The following is a 20,638-nucleotide window of genomic DNA, read 5'->3' as shown; positions in this document are numbered from 1 at the left end:
TACTGTGATGAGCAACACATGTGCCCCTTGGAGTCATTTTCCTGTAGTCAGGAACCCATTTTTTTTAAAAAAACATACTTTTTTTGTTGTTGCCATCCCTGAGTCTGTCACAAAAGTAGAATTCTTCATCTAGTCCTAATCTGACAAACCTCCACCCTAATACATATTGTGAGAAGCCAAGTGCTTTTCCTGGTTGTAGGTAACTGCTACCTTGAGTATGTCAGTGTGTCCCATGCAAGGGAAACATCCATGGAATGATCCTTATCTCATATTAATACAGCACTTTTCTGGGTTCATCCCATCTAGGCACCAACCACCATCATGAGTTATATATTAGGGTAAGAACATAGGACTTTGACAGAGTTTTTCTGTGTTCTTTCTTGAACAACCTGTTACCAGATGGGTGCGGTTGGATTGTATCTCATCATAAACACACTGCTGGCCCTCCCTTCCAGAGAGACTGTGGAACCAGATGCTGATTCAAAGTATACACCCCTGCTCCATCTTGAGCATCTTCTTCATCCACCCCCAGCCCCAGTGTATAAATACATGATGATCCTCCTGTCTTTTGTTCAGTTGTATAAATGCTATCTCAAATCCAGCATTCTTGTACCTGTGTTTTTGATAGCTGCCTCGCCCTTTCCCTGGAAAGTCTTCGTGTTTTGTTAGAAGTGTAAACAAGCCTTTTCAGTGTTGGCTGACTTCTGGTGCCCACCACTAATCTAGTGAGATCAAGTAGGTGAGTAGGTTAGCATTTGTTTAATCTTGGGCTGTATGCTGTCCAAGCACGCAAGTCCCATTGAAATCAGTTGGACTTAAAGGATGCCTAACTCTGCATTGCTTGTCATTGCCTGATTTCACTATCTGATGTGCTATATTTGTTACCCATCCCAAGCTCCTAGAAATTAAAGTATAAATGGAGACTACCTGCTTAATTTCAAATTTGAATCTGATAGCATCATAAATGCTAGGGAGAAAGCACTGGAATAGATACCAGCAAATGGAAAAAACAAATACATAATATTGTGGGGAACAAAATAAGTCTAACTGACAAAAAGTATAAAACCAGTGATACTTGGTTCAGTGTTTTAAAATTTTAAAGTGTCTAATTCTGCCCAACACAAAATGAAATAAAAAATAAGGCTGTTTTTTCCTGCCGTAAGGGCATGTAAACAAAATTCACTATGACAGAATAAGTGAGAGTCATAAGAGGATTAAAGGGGGAGTCAAATGAGGGCATAACCACAACATGATTACAATGCAGCCTGACTCTTTGGTTATTTCTGTGTACGTAATTTACTCTTTCGATACCTCCCCCGTTCCCTTCTGAAGGCAAGCTAAGCATGCATTTACTTTCATGTAGAACAGTAACAAGAAGAATGCTGTTTTGTGAAAATAAGGAGGGAAACTTAATTTCATTTACTGAGAGATCTGTTACCTTCTCAAGGTCAGTTGCAGTTTTAGTAAATTGAAGCTATTGTACTGTAACAACTGCTCCCATAAAGCAGTAGTTTCTCATCTGGAGATTGAAGGACATTCCATTAATGAATTTATTAATGGGAAACATGCATGGCTTGACTTGGGTTACTCCAGGTTCTGGAGCAGCATTCTCCCAGATAAGCAAAATGTCCTTGTAATACTCTTCAAATATTAAAACCAGCACTGAGCGTTTTTCATACATAAAGGGCCAAATGCTTAACATGCTAGACCTCTACCTTAAGAACAAATTACAATTTGCATAGAAGATCAGTGTCTCCCATCTCCCTTCTTCATTTTTCCCATGAAGCAAACAAGTTTGGTGGGATTTTGATTGGGAAAATGGCAGTGGGGAAGGGCTAAAAATCTCTTTCCCCCAGTATTGCTACTCCATTAAATTGACGGTCCCCTTTGATTGCACTTGATTAAAAAAATGAAAATGTTAGAAGGTCTATGAACAATTACATGAGAACTTAAGAAGAGCCCTGCTGTATCAAGCCCAAGGCCTATCTTGTCTAGCATCCTGTTCACACAGTGGCCCACAGATGCCTCTGGGGAGCCCACAGGCAAGAGGTATGTGCACACCCTCTCTCCTGCTGTTGTTTCACTGCACCTGGTATTGAGAGGCATTGTGCCTCTGAGGCTGGAGGTGGCCCACAGCCACCAGACTAGTAGCCATTGATAATCTGTCCTCTGTGGATTTGTCAAATCCATTCTAAAGCTAAACAAGCTGGTAGCCATCACCACATCCCATGGCAAAGAATCCCATAGATTAATTATGTGCTGTATGAAAGAGTCCTTCCTCTTGTTGGTCCTAAATTTCCCATCTTCAGTTTCATGGAATGACCCCTAGTCTTACTGTCATGAGAGAAGGATAAAAAATTTTCGGTCCACCCTCTCCACTCCATGCATAATTTTATACACCTTGATCATGCCTCTTTTTCATGGTAAAGAGCCCCAGATGCTGTAGCCTTGCCTCATAAGGAAGGTTCTCCAGGCTGCTGATCATTTTGGTTGCGCTCTTCTGCTCCTTTTCCAGTTGTTCAATGTCTTAAGATATGGTGACCAAAGCTGCATGCAATACTCCCAATGTGGCTGCTCCATAGATTTGTATAAGGGCATTATAATATTAGCATTTTTATTTTCAATTCCCTTCCTAATGATTCCTAGCATAGGATTAGCCTATTTTACAGCTGCCATGCACTGAGTCAACACTTTCAATGAGCTATCCATCACTACTTAGTGTCATCTGCAAATTTGGCCACTTCACTGCTTAGCCCAGCTTCTAGATCATTTATGAACACGTTAAAGAGCACTGGTTCCAATATAGATCCCTTAGGCACCCCACTTCCTACTTCTCTCCATTGTGAAATCTGTCCATTTATTCCTATCCTCTGTTTCCTGCCCTTCAACTAGTTACCATTCCACACATGAACCTGTCCCCTTATCCTGTGACTGCTAAATTTACTCAAGAGCCTTTGGTGGGGAACTTTGTCAAAAGGTTTTCGGAAGTCCAAGTATACTATGTCAACCGGATCACCTCTATCTGTGTGCCTATGATTAAGTTAATGTTGAATGCTGGAATAATGTTTATTGTTTGTGTTGTTGTTTTGTTTTGGCCATTGGCTGTAAATAAAGTATCTATCTTAGTGAGGCAAGACTTCCCCTTGCAGAAGTCATGCTGTTTCTTCAGCAAGGCCCTTTCTTCTATACGTTTAACAGCTTTGTCCTTAAGTATGCTTTCATACGGCCAATAAAAACAATTAAAATCAAAACTAAATAAATTAAACAATTAATAATTTAAACATTAAAACCATTAACAATAAAATCATTTAAAACCAACTTTAAAAATTTAAAACCATTAATCTAATTAAAAGCATGGCTGAATAAATGTGTCTTCAATGCCTTTTTTAAAGTTGCCAGAGATGGGGAGGCTCTTATTTCAACACGGAGCGCATTCCAAAGTCCAGGAGCAGCAACAGAGAAGGCCCATTCCTGAGTAGCCACCAAACAAGTGGTGACAACCACAGACAAAACTCTCTAGATGATCTTAAAAATAAAGCATTTTCCGCAGTTGTCTGATTTTATCCATAAGGATGGGTTGTGTTCCTATATCATGCCTCGGGAAGACAGGAAATGCAGTTAAATTTGCTTGTGATATGCGGTAGATTGGTAGGCGGAGCTCCCCCCAGACTCCAGTTTTGTTCCTGTCTTGCCTCAGCTAGATTGCATTTTGGAAACCTCTGCAATATATCGGCTCTCAGGCTTGTTCTCCCTTGTTCACCCTCAAATTCTCTTATTTTCTTCTGTGCAGGGGTGGAAAAGGGAGTCTTTCTTTCAGTTAGCTAAATTCTAAATGCCTTTTTCAGTTTGTTTATTCGGCTAATTGGTTCTTATTGTTGCTTTCGTTTTTGCCTTGGTTGCTTTGCTGACTCCCTCGTTTACCCCCCCCCCTTCTCCTTATGGATCCCGCTGATGCAGGGGATCTCCTGGGTGCCTCTCTTTCAGAAGGTATTCCTTCTGAAGGTGTTTAAAGATCAAAAGCCCAAGTCAAAAGCCCACGAAATGGCTTCCCATGGTGCTAAGCGTTCACCCCCTGTTCACCGCCAATCAGCTGAATGCTCCAGCCGATGTTTCTCAGCCACAGGGGGCCGCTCCTCTTATCTCTCTGACTGAGCCTGTTAGCAAAAAGGCAGCTAAAAAGACCAGGCGTGCTGACTCTCAGGGCAGCAAGGCTTCTAAGAAGCACAAAAACGCTGCAGAGAAACACAAGCGCCATAAACGAAAAGTGAAACCGCCTGTAGCCCGCTTCAGTGAACGGCTGCTTTTACAAGCTGTGTGCCAGCAGCGCCTTCCCAGGTACGGCTTCCGCAGGTACTTATTCAAACTCAAGGGGGCTCTACTGATGCACATTTCGGGATGGGTGCCTTATCCACACCCACGATGAATGATGCTGGAAGCTTGGTGGGGGAGGGGGACCCCGGCTTGCCGGCTATTCCCCCCCCGTATCCCAATCATCTATCTCCAGTACTATGAAGATCATGGTGGCCCTGGTGGCCAGAATGCAGGAGGAGGCCCTCCATGTCCACCCGTAGCTGGACGACCTGCTTATTCAATCGTCATCCCTGCCCCAAGCCCACAAAGACATCCAACGGACCCTACTACTCCTGGAACAACACGGGTTCGTGGTCAATCGCGCAAAGAGTCACCTTATTCCAACCCAGACTCTTCAACATCTAGGAGCAGTTTTCAACACTGTCAAGGGCACCATCTCCCTCTCTCCAGAATGCATATCAAAGATGGCGGATCTGATCAGGCCCCTGCTCCGCAGCTCCCGGGCAGATCTTCAACTTCTGGCTCTATTCATGGGCTCCATGGTGTCTTGCATGGAGTGCACCCCGTGGTCCCACTGGCACTCCCGCCCCCTCCAGTGGTTCCTCAGGACCTTCCAGGAGCTCATTACATCCAAGACACACAAAGTGCTCTGCGTTCCCACCGAGGTCACCCATTCCCTACTCTGGTGGCTCTCCCCAGCCATACACTGCTGCTAGCTCCCCCATGCAGGATCACAATCACCACCGATGCATGTCTCTCTGGCTGGGGAGCCCATTACGGTCACCATCTAGCTCAGGGCACTTGGTCTCCCGACGAATCCTCAAAGAACATCAACCTCTTGGAATTGTGAGCCATCCACTTGGCTCTTGTGAGCTTTCTTCCATTGATCTGGGACCATCATGTACTGATCAGGACAGACAACGTTGCTGCCAAGGCCTACATCGCAAATCAAGGTGGCACAAGATCCAAAGCCATGATGAGGGAAGCCTCCCTCTTGTTCAACCTGGCTCAGGCCAATCTGGCCTCCATCACAGCCGAGCATCTGAGCGGTGCAACAAACCTAACAGCGGACTGGCTCAGTCACCAGACCATAGACGCAGTGGAGTGGTCTCTAAACCCAGAAGTGTTTCAACAAGTCATGAAGGTGTTCGGGTTACCCATGGTGGACCTCTTTGCATCTCAGATGAACCACATGCTTCCCTGGTTCTTCACCAGATACCATTTGCCCTCAGCTGAACAGATAGATGCCCTCGCAGCGACCTGGCCCCCGGGCCTCTTCTACGCGTTTCCCCTGATGGCCATAATTTCCAAGGTGATTCAAAAGCTGATAATCGCAAGGGCGAACATTATTTTGATAGCCCCAAGATGGTCCAGATATCCGTGGTTCGCAGATCTGATGTCTCTTTCAGTAAGGGACCCATGGCCCCGTCCTCGCCAGAGAGACCTTCTCAGGCAGGGTCCCATCCTACATCCGGACCCAGAATGGCTACAGCTTCACGCATGAAGATTGAGCACGCCAAGCTAGCTCAAGCAGGCTACTCGCTGGCCGTACAAGATACCATACTAGCCTCAAGACGCCCATCTACAAGTCGCATATACCAAACTACTTGGGCTGCCTTTTCCAGGTGGGCACGCGGGAAACGGATTTTCCCCTCCGCAGCTGGTATATCTGAAGCCCTGTCATTTCTCCAGGAGGGCCTGTCCGTCCTAACACCCTACGCAGACAGGTGTCAGCCCTAACGACGATTCTCCCTCTGAACCTTAGAGGCTCTTCCTTGCTGCATCCTCACCTCTCCCTCTTCCTCAGGGAAGCAAACAACTTAGCCCCTTCTCTGGTACATAGATTCCCTTCCTGGGACTTGAACAAGGTCCTCATTGCCCTTACCAGGTCCCCGTTTGAACCTGTCAGCACAACTGTCCTCAAGATTCTATCTTACAAGGTACTCTTTTTGGTCGCCATCACCTCAGCTAGACGAGTATATGAATTGTCAGTACTTTCGGCCCACAAGGACCTCTGCACCTTCTCAGAAGACGCAATCATTCTCCGCCTCGACCCTACCTTCATTCCCAAAGTCAACTCCACTTTCCACAGATCTCAGGAAGTGGTACTCCCCTCTTTCTGCCCCAAACCTATACACCCTAAAGAAAAAGCCTGGCATACACTAGACGTACGCAGGGCCATCTGGGTATATCTCAAACGTACCAGCGCTCACCACAAGTTGGATGCCCTCTTCGTGTCTTTTCACTCCAGTTCACTGGGTCTAAAGGCATCCAAACTTACCCTGGCAAAATGGATTAAGGCTACTATCTTCCTAGCTTACCAATCCCTTGACCTTCCCATCCCAGGGGGGATCACAGCGCATTCCACCCGTAGTGCAAGTACTTCGGCAGCTTTCTCTGCGAATGCCCCTCTTCAGGTCATATGCAAGGCGGCCACCTGGGCTTCTATATCACCTTTCATTAAACATTACAAGATCTCTTCCTTCCATGCCGATCAAGCAGCCATGGCATGCACCATCCTCCAAAGAGTGGTCTAGGGTCCGCTTCCCCCCCCCCTTATTCTGCAGGTTCACTAGCTTGGGCACGTCGCATCCTTATGGATAAAATCAGACAACTGCGGAAAAAGAAACATTGGTCCTACCTGTGAAGGGTTCTTTTTTGCAGTGTCTGATTTTATCCGGCCCACCCGTGGGCTAGTGTTAAACTTCCTTCACCTTCTCTGTGGGGTAAGGGCGCAGTAGTGGGAGGTGGCGACTCCCAGGGTTACAGATGGTTCTTCACCACTGATTCTACTCCTTCTGCTAATCTGTCTACTCTTACTTCTTCCCCTGACTTACCGTATTTTACGGACTATAAGACGCACTTTTTCCCTAGAAAAATATCCGCCCAAATTCACGTGCGTCTTTTACTTGTAACTGCGTCTTAAACTTAATCTTAAACTCGTAAGCCTGGTTCGAGGGTGGTGGGCTATCCCCCGGCAAAGCCTGTACCTATGCTAAAGTGAAATGCAACAATAAATAAAGGAGGGGGCGACCCTCTATTAACCCCCCCCCGTGCCGCTCCAGCTCACCCGCCGCAGCTTGGGCCATGGACTCCTCCTCCTCCCCCGACGAGCCGGTGGCCTCCAAGGATTGAGGAGCATGCTAGCTGCAAAAGCCCTTCTTCAAGGCGCCTGAAGGCCAATTCAAAGTGGCGGCCGTCGCTCTGCGCGCCCGCACACACACAGCAGCCCTTCTTCAAGGCGCCTGAAGGCCATTGCAAAGTGGCGGCCGTCGCTCTGCGCGCCCGCACGCACACAGCAGCCCTTCTTCAAGGCGCCTGAAGGCCATTGCAAAGTGGCGGCCGTCGCTCTGCGCGCCCGCACGCACACAGCAGCCCTTCTTCAAGGCGCCTGAAGGCCATTGCAAAGTGGCGGCCGTCGCTCTGCGCGCCCGCACGCACACAGCAGCCCTTCTTCAAGGCGCCTGAAGGCCATTGCAAAGTGGCGGCCGTCGCTCTGCGCGCCCGCACGCACACAGCAGCCCTTCTTCAAGGCGCCTGAAGGCCATTGCAAAGTGGCGGCCGTCGCTCTGCGCGCCCGCACGCACACAGCAGCCCTTCTTCAAGGCGCCTGAAGGCCATTGCAAAGTGGCGGCCGTCGCTCTGCGCGCCCGCACACACACAGCAGCCCTTCTTCAAGGCGCCTGAAGGCCATTGCAAAGTGGTGGCCGTCGCTCTGCGCGCCCGCACGCACACAGCAGCCCTTCTTCGGGGCACCCGCTGAAGCAAGGCTGAGAGTCCTTTCCTGGAGCTAGCAGGACTTTTGGGTACACACCCTTGTGTTACCGATCATGGAGAAAACGAAAAGGCATTCATACAATGCAGGATTTAAACTCAATCTGATTAAATACGCTGAAGAACATGGGAACAGGGCAGCAGAGCGACACTTCGGCCCTCCACCGACAGAAAAAACCATTCGCGATTGGCGGGCTGCTAAGGATGAACTAGAAAAAATGAAGAAGACAAAATGTGCAAACAGAGGACAAACTGCAAAATGGCCTAAACTAGAAGATGACGTTCTGAAATGGATTCAAGGACACCGTGAAAATGGCATTGGAATTACAACGAAGATGATTCAAATACACGCACGTAAGTTTGCGCAAAAGTGTAACCTAACAGATTTCCGAGGTGGAGTAGGTTGGTGTTATAGGTTTATGAAGCGCCATGGGCTTAGCATGAGAAGCAAAACCAAAATATCGCAGAAAATGCCACAAGAGTATGAAGAGAAAATGTTGTCTTTCCATCGCTTTATCATTCTTCATCGAAAGAAAACCAGTGTAGAACTAGGACAAATGGCAAATATGGATGAAACTCCTTTGACATTTGATGTACCGAGTAACAGAACCGTTGCCACAAAAGGTGATAAAACTGTAACAATTAAAACGAGTGGGCATGAAAAAATGCACTACACTGTTGTCCTTTCATGTTGTGCAGATGGCACTAAACTTATTCCAATGACAATTTTCAAGCGCAAAACAATGCCGAAACCATCTGAGATACCGCCAGGCGTAGTTGTTCACGTACATCAAAAGGGTTGGATGGATGAGACTGGTATGAAATTATGGATTACCAAAGTGTGGGAAAGAAGAAAAGGCGCTTTATTGAAGAAGAGTTCGCTGCTTGTACTAGATCAGTTTAGTAGCCATTTGAAAGATTCAGTGAAAGAGAAATTAAGGGAAGGAAATACAGAGCTGGCTGTTATTCCTGGAGGACTTACATCACAACTGCAACCTCTTGATGTCTCAATAAATAAACCCTTTAAAGTGTATATGAGAGAAGAATGGAATAAATGGATGATGGATAAAAATCAACATCAATTTACTCCAAAGGGTGCTTTAAAACGACCTTCAATCAAACAAGTATGTGAGTGGGTTAAACAGTCGTGGTCAAGAGTGAGTGAAGCCATTATTGTTAAATCTTTCAAGAAGTGTGGTATAAGTAATAGTCTCGATGGCAGTGAAGATCATTTTCTATATGAAGAGGAGGAGGAGGAGGACGATGACGAAGAAGAAGAAGAAGTGGGAGGGGGGGAGGAGGAAAGTTCAGATGAAAGTTTTCTGGGATTTTAAAGGTCTGATTGGTTTTATAAATAATGGCAAATGGTGTTTTTTTTAGTTTGGCTTTGTAAACTATTGATAACAGTTTAATATGTTAAAACTCTGAAAAACTGGATTAAAATTAAGGTGCGTCTTATAGTCTGTAGCGTCTTATAGTCCGTAAAATACGGTGATTTCCTTTCTAAAGTCTCGTTTCCTCTAGTGTATGATATTGCATGGCTCGACAGTCCGAAACTGGAATCTGGGTGGAGCTCCGCCTACCAATCTACCGGATATCACAAGCAAATTTAACTGCATTTCCTGTCTTCCTGAGGCATGATATAGGAACACAACCCATCCTTATGGATAAAATCAGACACTGCGAAAAAGAACCCTTCACAGGTAAGACCAATGTTTCTTTTCCTAAAAATAAAATAGATTCTGTGGTTTGGGTAAAGCTGCAAGTGGGCTATCCTAATTCAGTCTTGGTTTATAGAAATAAAACTCTTTCATCTTTTTTCTTGCAATCTCAACAAATTCACTTTATGGGTAATCAATAGTACTAGCTGGCCCTGAGCAGAACATCTTTGCCCTAGTTCTCCGTCTCTCATCCCTCCCTGGACAATCTGTGTCTCTGCGCTGCCTCCCCCCCCCCTTAAGCCGCCCCCTGCCATCAGCAGAAGTGGTGAAACCTTCCTTACTCCCACCTAACTCTCTTTCTCCCCCCCACAGCTCACAGTCATGCTCCCCCATCCCTCAGCCTCTCCCTCCCCTTTCTAGGGAGAGTGGCATCACGGTGGCCTAGGTTGGCTCCTACCTCCAGCCTCCGTTGTGTCACCCTGCCAAGTCTCCTTATGAAGAGGATGGCTAATTTGGGTGAGAGAGTGTACCGAGGGCCAGCCTCTGTTGCCCTGCCAGGTCACCTTGTGAGGAGAACAGCCAAGACAGGACTTCCCTTCCGGCCTGCACGGATGGCCCTTGGTGTACTCTTCCACCCTAGCCGTAGTCCTCGCAAGGAGACTCGGCTGGGCAATGGAGATTGCTGCTCGATGGAGATTGCTGCTCTTCTTTCTTCCTTGTTTCCGCAGCGCCACCTCCTCCTCGGCCCTTATCCCTCCTCCTCTTCCTCAGCACCTGCCCCTCCATCCACTTCTCAGCCCTGCTCCATGCCTTCTCTCTCCTCTGGACAACTCTTGCAAGGTGTGCCACATACCATGGGATGTGTGACATACATCCTAAGGCTTTTAAGGCTGTTAAATACATAGATGATTTGTGTGTTAGGTACTAGTAGTGAGGTGGCTTCCAATGCACGTATAGGAAGTTAAGTAAGCCTTTCTGTATACTCTGATCATTGTGGGCTTTATTGAGGTACCTCTGCCTTCTGGGCATCCACTAAGAGCAGGGCCTTTTCAATAGTAGTGTTGACCTTGTGGAATGTCCTCCTCAGAAGCCCAGTTAGCCCCTACGCTTCAATCCTTCAGGCTCTGTGTTAAAATCTGTCTTTTTGGTGTGCTTTTCAGGCATTTGATGCTGCTGGTGGTTTGCATGCTTTAATTGTGGTTTGTGGTTTTGTTGTAGGTACTCTTGTATTGGTTTTTATGATTTTGTTTTGTTTATATGCCACCTTGGGTGGCTTTTGGTAAGAAGCTTTTCAGGCAGTTGATGCTGCTGGTGGTTTGCAAACTTTAATTGTGGTCTGTGGTTTTGTTATAGCTACTCTTGTATTGGTTTTTATGCTTTTGTTTTGTTTATATGCCACCTTGGGTGGCTTTTGGTAAGAAAAGCGGGATGTACATCTTTTAAAATTATAGTGAATGAGCAAAAAATGTGACCAAGGCCATAGGACTTGATAAAGAAGGTGGTGGTGGTAGGGGTAGGTAGAGTACCTGGTAGCAAGCATCATAGAGATGAGTCTGTGATGGTCAGTAAAAGACTTTGAGGTTGTTCTCATGACCTGCCCTACCCAGGTAGGAGAGCTGTAGCTGGTGTGAGAAATGCCAGGATCGCTCCCTATCCTGGTACTCCTCCCCAGGTAGCCCAGGTTTCAAACCAAGGCTAAAAGTGAGTTAGGAAGGGTGCTCACATGCATCCTATCTCACACCCAGGTCCTGTTGAAGCTCGGGCTGCTGGCAGCTCCTTCCGGGCTGCCAGCAGCCATAGCTTTCATGGAACCAGGGCAAGGAGTGGCCCAGCAGTGGTAAGTACCCCCCACCCATGCATCATACTGCTTGCTTGGTGCATTGTGGGATTCCAGGACGCCTGGTTTCCTTTCACCCAGCTCCCAATTGCCATGCCACTCAACATCCTACCACTTGTGTGGACAGCAGAGCCCTGGTCAGGCCCAAGATCATATGGGGTGACAGGTAGGCTCCTGCCTTCCCCAGAAGGTGTGGTCATGTGAATGACCATTCTGTATGAAAAGAGGTGTACTGGGGGATGACAAAAGATCTGTCTAAGATAGACTCATGGTGAACCTTAGTAGTGTAAAAGTTGATAATGGAAGTGACAGAGAGACAGTTAAGGAGAAGACAAAAATAGTAAAGGAAGAAAAGCTGATATGAGCAAAGGCATTGTGACTTGGCTGAAGTGAGATGGATGTCAGGGTGTGGGAGGAAATGGCAAAGATAAGTTTGGAATCTAGATCAGAGCTTGTGAGGAAAAGGACAATAATAGATTCAGGAAATCATGGAAAGAAGTATTGGTAGGCTGAAAAGGTAGTAATCTGATGACGAAAATGGAGGAAATTATATTTCTCCCAGAGAAATTGTTGCAGTATGGGTTTTGGACTGTGCTGTTAACACTTCCCATTATTGATTTAGTTGTATAAAGACAGGGACAATACTGTCTTCACTTTAAATACTGAGTACTATGAAATCAATGTTGTCTTAGAAACCTATGGCTTACTGTCATCTTAAGCGGACAGGTTTTAATTTGGCTCTGGAAATATACTCCCTTGACAACAGATCATTTTCTGAAGTGAAATAAATGACTGACATCTCCTTGCTCAGCTGCACAGTTATTGATAAAGAAGGCTCTGGAGAGCTTCCAGAATTCCACAGTGGTGATTGCAAAAAGGGGAAATTTTCACCATTTTCTTATGCTCATAAGTGCCCTGTGGCATCCAAAATACGTCCCTGAGGGCCATATGATCCTCAAGGACATATTTTTGTGTGGTACAGGACACTTCCAGCCAAAGAGAGAGTGGCAAAAATCACCTCCCACTTGCGCAATCACCATTGTGGAACTTTGGAAGCTCTCAGCAGTGGGGACGCTTCTCACTCCTGCATGGCCACACAGTTAGTGAGGATGTGTGCCTCTGAAGACTATGTCGTATGGTGGTTGTTGTTTTGCAAAGTCAAGTAGTGATTCTCCATTTCTTCCTACAGCCTTGTTCATTTTTATAATTCAAGAAAACACAGTATAACAATTTTTAGGACACTCATTTGCATATTGAGTGCCTACTAGGCAGGAACTATTGCAATACGTTCATGTTATTTAAAATAAATGTATAGATTTAAAACAGTTGAAATTGTTTAAATTTGGTGATTTAAACCAGCAACCTTCTGCTTCTTAGTCAAGGATTTCCCCACTGCGCCACTTAAGGTGGGCCTACCCAGTAATACCCCATAGAAAGATATGCATATGGAAAATAAACTTTAACACCTTGCCTGGATTTAAGTGGTGTGGATAATGTTGACCATAGTGCCATCAGCTTTCAGAACAGGACTGCTTTTATGAATTCTGATGGATTTCAGATGTGGCTTAAGTGATTATGAACAAAGTATCTCATCACACAACTCCCATATTCCACACTTCGTGTAAGCACCCCTTTTAAAGATTTTCTTCATTGTTGTATATGTAAAGCTTTTCTTCCTCCTTTGTACAAAAATGGAAGATAAGTTTGCTATTTTTTTTTCATCGTTTGCTTGTACATTCACTTGCATTATTTTCTGAACTGAAATTGAACTCTTAAAAGTCTGGACACTTCACTAAGATATCAAGACTTTGCTATGGTTACTTGATTTCATGTAGCTTTGGGACTGTTGATAGTGCCATTCCTGGAAGTTTTTCTCATGGGTTTTTTTAAAAAGCCCTTTAACTCGCATCTTCTCCGGAATGGAGGGGGTGCGTTCACATATCGGCTAGACTTAACCCAAAGTCCCCACGAGTTATTGGGAGCAGTTCACACAGAATTTGGGTTTTTCACTGAGCATTAGAGTGTAACCCGATTTATATCTGGGGTAAAAAAATCCACTATTTGTCGATTTCTTGGGACAACTTCGAGTTCACAGTAAAGCCTCCCGCATAAACTCGTTGTAAAACCTGCTGTGCGTAAAAACCCCTGGGGTGCATGTTGCATTTACAGTGGAAAGTCACAAGTTGCACAAAGGAGCATTTGCCATTGGGTGTGTGCAGAACAGACATAACTTGTATCACACCAAGCTGTCCTGACAGAATGTTTCTGAACAGCCAAGGAACAGCTGATAAAAGGAATATAATGTTTCAAGTCAAGATTATTGTAAGCTCTGTTTGTTGTGGGAAGTTGAAGAAATCCTACAGAAGACCGGATATTCCTATCTTGTAAACTGTCCCTAAAATTAAATGCTGAAGATTTGATGATAAATCCTAATCAAGTCTCTCCACTTGTTAAGATTTTTAGTTTATTTTTCATCTGGTTTTTAAGCTTCTATGATCACTAAAACTAATTGGGATAGTACTAAATCCTCAGTATATGTCCGTCTTTATGAATACTGAGGGTCATGTTGCACTTGTGATGCCTTCATAGTGCCTCTGTTCAATGCAAGTGCAATGCAACTGCCAGGATCTCTCTTCCATGTTATTTTATTTTATTTTATTTTATTTATTGTTGCATTTATATACCGCCTTTCGTTAAAAGACAACCCCAAGGCGGTTTACAAAAGTTAAAACATACAATAAAAAGACAATAAAAATATTAAGCTAAAAAAATATAAAAACCAACCAAATTTAAAATCTATAAAATACAAGCATAAAAACAGTACAACTTCCAATCTCTGTTGGACAGGAGTTCATCTGTGTTGGGTTTGAGCACATCAAAGTGCAGCGTGACACAGTCGAGTTCCAGTCCTCCTCCTGACCTTAGAGACGAGGAGGATGGGGATCATCACTGACCTTGCACTGCACTTCAAAGTCTCTGAGTGTTTCTGAAGCTCAGTTTACTGTCCAACATGACCCTCACCCTTCCTTGTTAAGAGAGAGACAGGATACTGGCAACCACAAACCTTGACTGGCTACCAGTGTTCCCTCTGGGGTTCCCAGATGTTGTTGATTACAACTCCCAGAATCCCCAGCCACAATGGCTTTTGCTTGAGGATTATGGGAGTTGTAGTCCACAACATCTGGGAATTTCTGTTAGAGGGAAAACTGCTGATGACCAAGTCCTACCAAAACCAGGGGAGGGAGTGTGTGTGTGCGCGTACGATTGTATAGTATAGGTTGGGTAATGTATTCTTGCTTTAAGGGGAGGAGGGAAGATAGACACAGGCTAGGGAGCTGCCACCACCCAACTCCCAGGTCTTAGCTGAGGTGACCCCCTCACTCCCCAACTGCCATCACAAGGCGTAAAGTGCTCAGAATGTAAATATCTAATGTAGCTTTTTATGTAAACTGCTTTGGAAGTTTGCTTGAAAAACAATATATAAATGTCAAAAATATAAGTTCTGTGTACAGGGAAACCTCACTATTCTTGGACATGCCATCTGTAGTTTTGCATAACCGAGGTTAAGAAATGGATGCCCGATCCTGGTATATGTGGGGAGAGGGAGGCAAAAAGGGATTAAACTTATATATCCATTGGTCAGGAGTGTCCAGAAATGACCTCAGAGGTCACTTCCAGCAGCCATTTTGAGTGCTGGACCCATTTTATGGCTCTTAACAAAACAAAAACCCAGCAAGAAACCCATGATCTTCTGCCAAACTTCAGCAAATTTTCAACTTGTGGCGGGCATCCTTATATTCCTGAAGGTCTGTGGAGCATGGTAGGACATTTCATTTGTCCTGTTTTCATGTTTTGGGAGCAATTTTTGGCAATTAAAAAAAAATTAGTCCGGGATCCTAAACCACCAATTTCCATTGGCATTAATGCCCCATTATCTACAGTTTCGCTATCTGCATGGCCCCCCCGCCAACCCGCAGGTAACAGTGTTCTCCTGTATGCACAACTTTGTTTTTTTATTAGATTACTATAGTAAATACTTATGCAGAGGCTATAAGATACAATTCATTTTAAAGTGAAAATTCTAAGGGAAGTAGTAGTACCCACATTGTACTATGGCAGGCCTCGGCAAATTTCCTTTGCATCTAAGAGTCAGCCCCAAAGTGTAAGAGACAGACAATGGATGTGACAAAATTACCAGACCTCATAACGGTCACTGTGAAGGGGGAGGGTAAATGTGCTTCTCTTTATCCTCTTTACAAATAGTATACTTAGAACAGAAACAGGGACAGCTCTCCCTGGGACAGGTAAATACTCTAATGGCTTTTCCTCTGAATATTCTAGTCTAGGTGCCATGGCTCCTTGGCACCTGAGATTTCTCATGCCCTGTCCTAAGGTACAACTAATTACCGAGAGCCTTCAGCAAACAAATCACACACACACCTAAGGATGTACGTGGCAAGCCCCGCCCACACAGTGCTTTACCAGTCGGAGGTAACAGAGCAGAAGCACTGTGGTCATTGGGTGGTGGGGATTCCATATGTAGATAGGGGGGAGGAGCCTGTGATGGTTAAAGCAAGTTGGAATGCAATTGTTACTGGTCAGACAATGTGCTTGATTGTAGAGGAGAGAAGAATCTATATAAAAGGATAGTGAGAAGAGAGGGGTCATGAGGGAGGAAAGAGTCCCGTCAGGACAAGGAGGCCACCACTGTGCAAATTAGATGAGAGAACAAGATCTGTTAACTCAGGAAGGGGGAGAGACAGGGGAGGAAGGGAAAGAAAGAGGGGAAGAGCGAGCGGAGGAGAGAGAAAAAGAAGGGAGGGAAAGAGAGAAGGAAGGGCAAGGGGCTGGGACGGGCCTGTCAGCGGCCTGAGGGCCATGGCAGTAGCAGTGAGGAAGGGCCTGGTCAGCTGCAGCTGCTGCACGGGGCCACAGAGGCAATTGGCGTAGGGTGGCAGGTAGGCAAGGGACGGGCCTGAGCCTGTCAGCGACCTGGGGGGAATGAGCGGTGGTGGCGAGGAAGGGCCTGGGCAACAGCTGATGCTGCTCCTGCGGGGAGTAGCAAGAGCGGGGCTCGGGTGAGGTTGGAGGGGTCTTTGGGCTTAGGCGGCTGTAGCTTGGCCAGTCAGAAGTGGCACAGCCACAACCAAAAGGGGTGAGGGGGATGGAGCAATGGGATGGAGGAGCAACCAAGAGGGGTGAGTGGGATGGAAGAAACAGGATGGAGGAGGAGGAGCAGGAGTGTGGCTCAGGTGAGGGTGGAGAGATCTCTGAGGCAAGGGGGATGTGGTGGGGGTAAGGGGAGCAAGCAAATACTAGTGCACAGATGCTCTGCATGGGTTAAGCTAGTTTTAAATAATGTTTGAAACACATTGTCATGGTATTTTCTTGGAAAAGGTGAAAATGACTGTAAAATAATTATAATAAGTTTAAAAGAGAGCCTTCCCCATTCTTCAAAGTAGCTTTGTGCAGAATCTCCAGATGTATAATGCTTTTGATAATGGCCCCAAAATTCCAGCTTTGAGAAGCAGATGGCAGAAGATTATTGAAAGTTAAGCAAATCCTATGAAGGCTCTGCTCTGGGCTAGTTCTTTGTATCTGCTGAGAAATGTGACCAAACTCTAGAGGTCTATAATGCTTCATTTAAGTAACTTACATCTGTGGTTTCAATTCCTTTATGAAAAATCCCTTCCACTTCATGTGGTTTTATAGAATCTGTACACTTCCTTTTTCTACCTCTCTCCCTCCTTTCATTGCCATTTGAGTACAGTACTTGGCATTAATTTATTGCACTTTCCCCAGCCAAATCTGTACTTGATAGGCTTCACCCACAAACAATCTATTGTACCCAGTTAAGGTACTTGCCTCAGATTTATTATTCTTTGGGGAGTTTCCAGGATTGAGGCATCTTCAATTGAGTTGGGAACAATGGTACAATCAAGAGACATCCCAGTAACTAGCTAGAATGATTCTAGAAGTAAGTAATGGCAATGTTGGCTATGAATGGAGTTTAAGGATTCTGATTTGTAGATATTCACTCCCCCCCCCCCACTCCGAAGTGTAATTTTAAACTGAACTGATATGGGTGTTTATGGTAAGTGATTAGACCAGTAGCAGCCAGTTCCAGCTTTGCTGTCTGATGTACATGGAAGTATTGTATCCTCTCTTCATTGCCAGTTTCCTTATGATTTAATCTTGGCTTTGAACTAGACTTCCTGAGGAGATAGTTGAAAAGCTGAAAAACATGAACATCCAACTGAAGTATGTCTGAAGACCGAATCTTCAAAAACGTTAAATTTGCTGTCACTTAGCAAGTAATGGTTTTATTTTTGTTGTGTTAACACCATGGATTATGGCAATTGAAATTGGTCAGGATATGGTTCTAGTGTTCGACCTTGTCAGATGTAATGTGACTAGGACAGCTGACTACACTTCTGAATGCTGTGAAATTTAGTTTTCTTTTTCTCCTAGCATGTACCCTTTCAGTACTGTAAGCAAGAACCTGAATGAAATTGTAAAAGTTGTATAGTATATAGTATAAATTAGTGCCCCTTGAGCCAGAAATGGTTGCAGATGTACAGTGTTGATTTGAGGCTTCGTGTGTGACATTGTACTGCAATTGTACTCAAGAATATCTTGTGAATCCACAACCTGGGAAATTTAGATGTCCTGACAACAACTATACCAGCGAGTCTGTTTGCATAAATTCTCCTTTCACTTTATAGATAACACAAAGATGTGAGGACAGCCATTTAATTAAACAAGAATTTAATTAAATGGCTGTTAGATGTGATTACATACTTTTGGTGCCACCTTGCTCTGTTTTTAAATTTTAACCATAGCCGGAACTCTGCACTACACCCTATGTTTGTATCCACCCCTGCTTCAGTCTTGCCTTTGCTTATTATTCTTTTGTCTAAAGTAGGGATGTGCCCGAACCGTGGTTCGAAGTGCAGTTCGAGCACTTTTAGGGAAATTAGAAAGGGAGCGGTAAGAAAAAGAGTATTTACTTACCTGCACTCCGCCACCCCTCCCAGCTTCCTGCTGGGGTGTTACGTGTCCCAAAAAGGCCTGCACACCATCAGCATGCACATGGAGCCTGTGCATGCATGGTTGTCATATGCATGCTGATGTCACGTGGGCTTTTTAGAACATGTGCTGTCTCAGCAGGAAGCTGGAAGGGTGGCAGAGAGCAGGTAAGCACCCTGCCCTCCTTTTTCCATAATGTTGCCTTTCTAATTTCCCCAATTTCCTTAAAAGTGCTCAAACTGTGCTTCGGATCACAGTTCAGGCATATCCCTAGTCTAAAGCTTCGTGCTTACATCGTATATGGCACCTGATTGTATTCACTCCTACAGTCAGAGATATAGTGTATTTCAGTCATTGGTTATTAGAGTAATTATTAAACTACTATCTAACCCCACTAGGTATTTCCAGCTGTCCTGGCTTGTATTTCACTGATACAATTTCTCTTGACTTCAGTGAGATAGTATACTACAAATGTTTTATATACCGCTTTTTACCAAAAGGTCGTGGTTTACATAGAAGAATAAATAAAGATGACTTTTTTCCGCAGTTGTCTGATTTTATCCTAAATAGTGGGTTGTGTTCCAGATCATGCCTCAGAAGAAGGAAGGTAGCAGAGCTCTCTCGAAGGCGTGCTGCTGCCTGAGGTGAGACAGGAACGGAACTGAGGTATTGGGCTCCGCCTACCTAGCTACCAGATATTGGCTTACAACTTTGAAGCATCCGCTTCTCCCTCCCTTTATCTTCTCATAGCTTGGGCATGTCCCACTATTTAGGATAAAATCAGACAACTGCGGAAAAAGAAACATTGGTCTTACCTGTGAAGGGTTCTTTTTCACAGTGTCCGGCCCTCCCGCAGACTGCATATCTTATGCATATCCGGCCCTCCCGTGGACTGCATATCTTATCGCTGGTTTGGTATGGGTGCAGTAGTGGGAGCCAGTGTCTCCCAGGGTACAGTTTTTTCTTTCTTATGGCCTCTCTGGATCCTGAGTACTGTTCTGTATGGTTCCTGCCACAGTCCCTATCCAGCCTCTTGAAGATCATTACTCATCTATTTTTCCTGCTCTCTCATATATCTCTTAAGGTTTTTTCCTTCTGACAGATGCATTTGCCTCGCTCAACAGTCCAGAACTGGGATATTGGGCTCCACCTACCTAGCTACCGGATATTGGTTTACAACTTTGAACTCTACTTCCTGTCTTCCTGAGGCATGATCTGGAACACAACTCACTATCCTCTCTAATAAAACGCTTGGTGTCCGTCCGTGGACGGACACCAAGCGTGCGTTCGTGCCTCGACTGTTCTGAGCGTGCACGGAGCGCACGCTCAGAACAGTCCAAGGGAGACACGACCGCCAGCACCCGGCGGCCATCTTGGGCGGCCAGAAGTGGCCGCCCGAAGAAGCCGGATAAGCGGCGGCGGGGGACACTGGCCGAGGCGGCGGCAAAGCTGCCGCCTCGGCCAGAGAACGCGGCGCGGCCAAGGCGGCGGCGGAGCCATGGCTGCGCCGCCGAAGCCGGGTGGGGGGAGGAGGCGGCAGGGGAAGCCGGCCAAGGTGGCGGCCGAGCCGCCGCCGAGGCCTGGCGCCGCCGCCGCAGCCGGGCGGCTTGGGGCCCTTGCCTGGCTGGGGAGACCGGCCGCGGCATAGAGGCTGGCGGCGGCGCCGCCACAGCCGATATCCACCTTCCCGCCCTCCCAGCTGCCCGACTTACCCTTCCCCGCACCCCCCCCAAAGGAATAAGGGCCTCCGTGGCCGCCGGAACTGCCCTCCCGCCCTCCCAGGTGCCCAAGCCCTACTCACCCAAGTCAGCCCGCAAGAGCCGGGCGAAGTGCAAGCATGTTTTCAAAAGGTCCAGAGAGGAGCTCGCGAACAGAGCTCCTCTCTGTGCTAAGTGTTAGAGACTTGCGGGCTGACTCGGGTGAGTAGGGCTCGGGCAGCTGGGAGGGCGGGAGGGCAGTTCCGGCGGCCGCAGAGGCCCTTATTCCTTTGGGGGGGGTGCGGGGAAGGGTAAGTCGGGCAGCTGGG

At 46.0% G+C, this 20,638-nt stretch overlaps 1 protein-coding gene across 11 annotated transcripts in view; it reads left to right on the top strand.

Moving 5' to 3' along the window:
- ADD3 (adducin 3) overlaps window positions 1-20,638 on the top strand; it is a 198,339-nt gene that overhangs the window by 34,724 nt on the left and 142,977 nt on the right. For 2 of the 11 annotated variants that reach the window (XM_053306764.1, XM_053306763.1), the window contains exon 2: window positions 9,610-9,788. The exons of the other annotated variants lie outside the window; for them this stretch is intronic. The gene's annotated coding sequence lies outside the window, so the exon portion shown is untranslated. The remainder of the gene's footprint in view (window positions 1-9,609; window positions 9,789-20,638) is intronic. 11 annotated transcript variants of the gene reach the window in all.

This window comes from Hemicordylus capensis, chromosome 3 (assembly GCF_027244095.1).
Source record: "Hemicordylus capensis ecotype Gifberg chromosome 3, rHemCap1.1.pri, whole genome shotgun sequence".
Taxonomy (NCBI): domain Eukaryota; kingdom Metazoa; phylum Chordata; class Lepidosauria; order Squamata; family Cordylidae; genus Hemicordylus; species Hemicordylus capensis.
The sequence above is the reverse complement of the archived record's forward strand: the minus strand, read 5'-3'. Positions and strand labels throughout refer to the sequence as shown.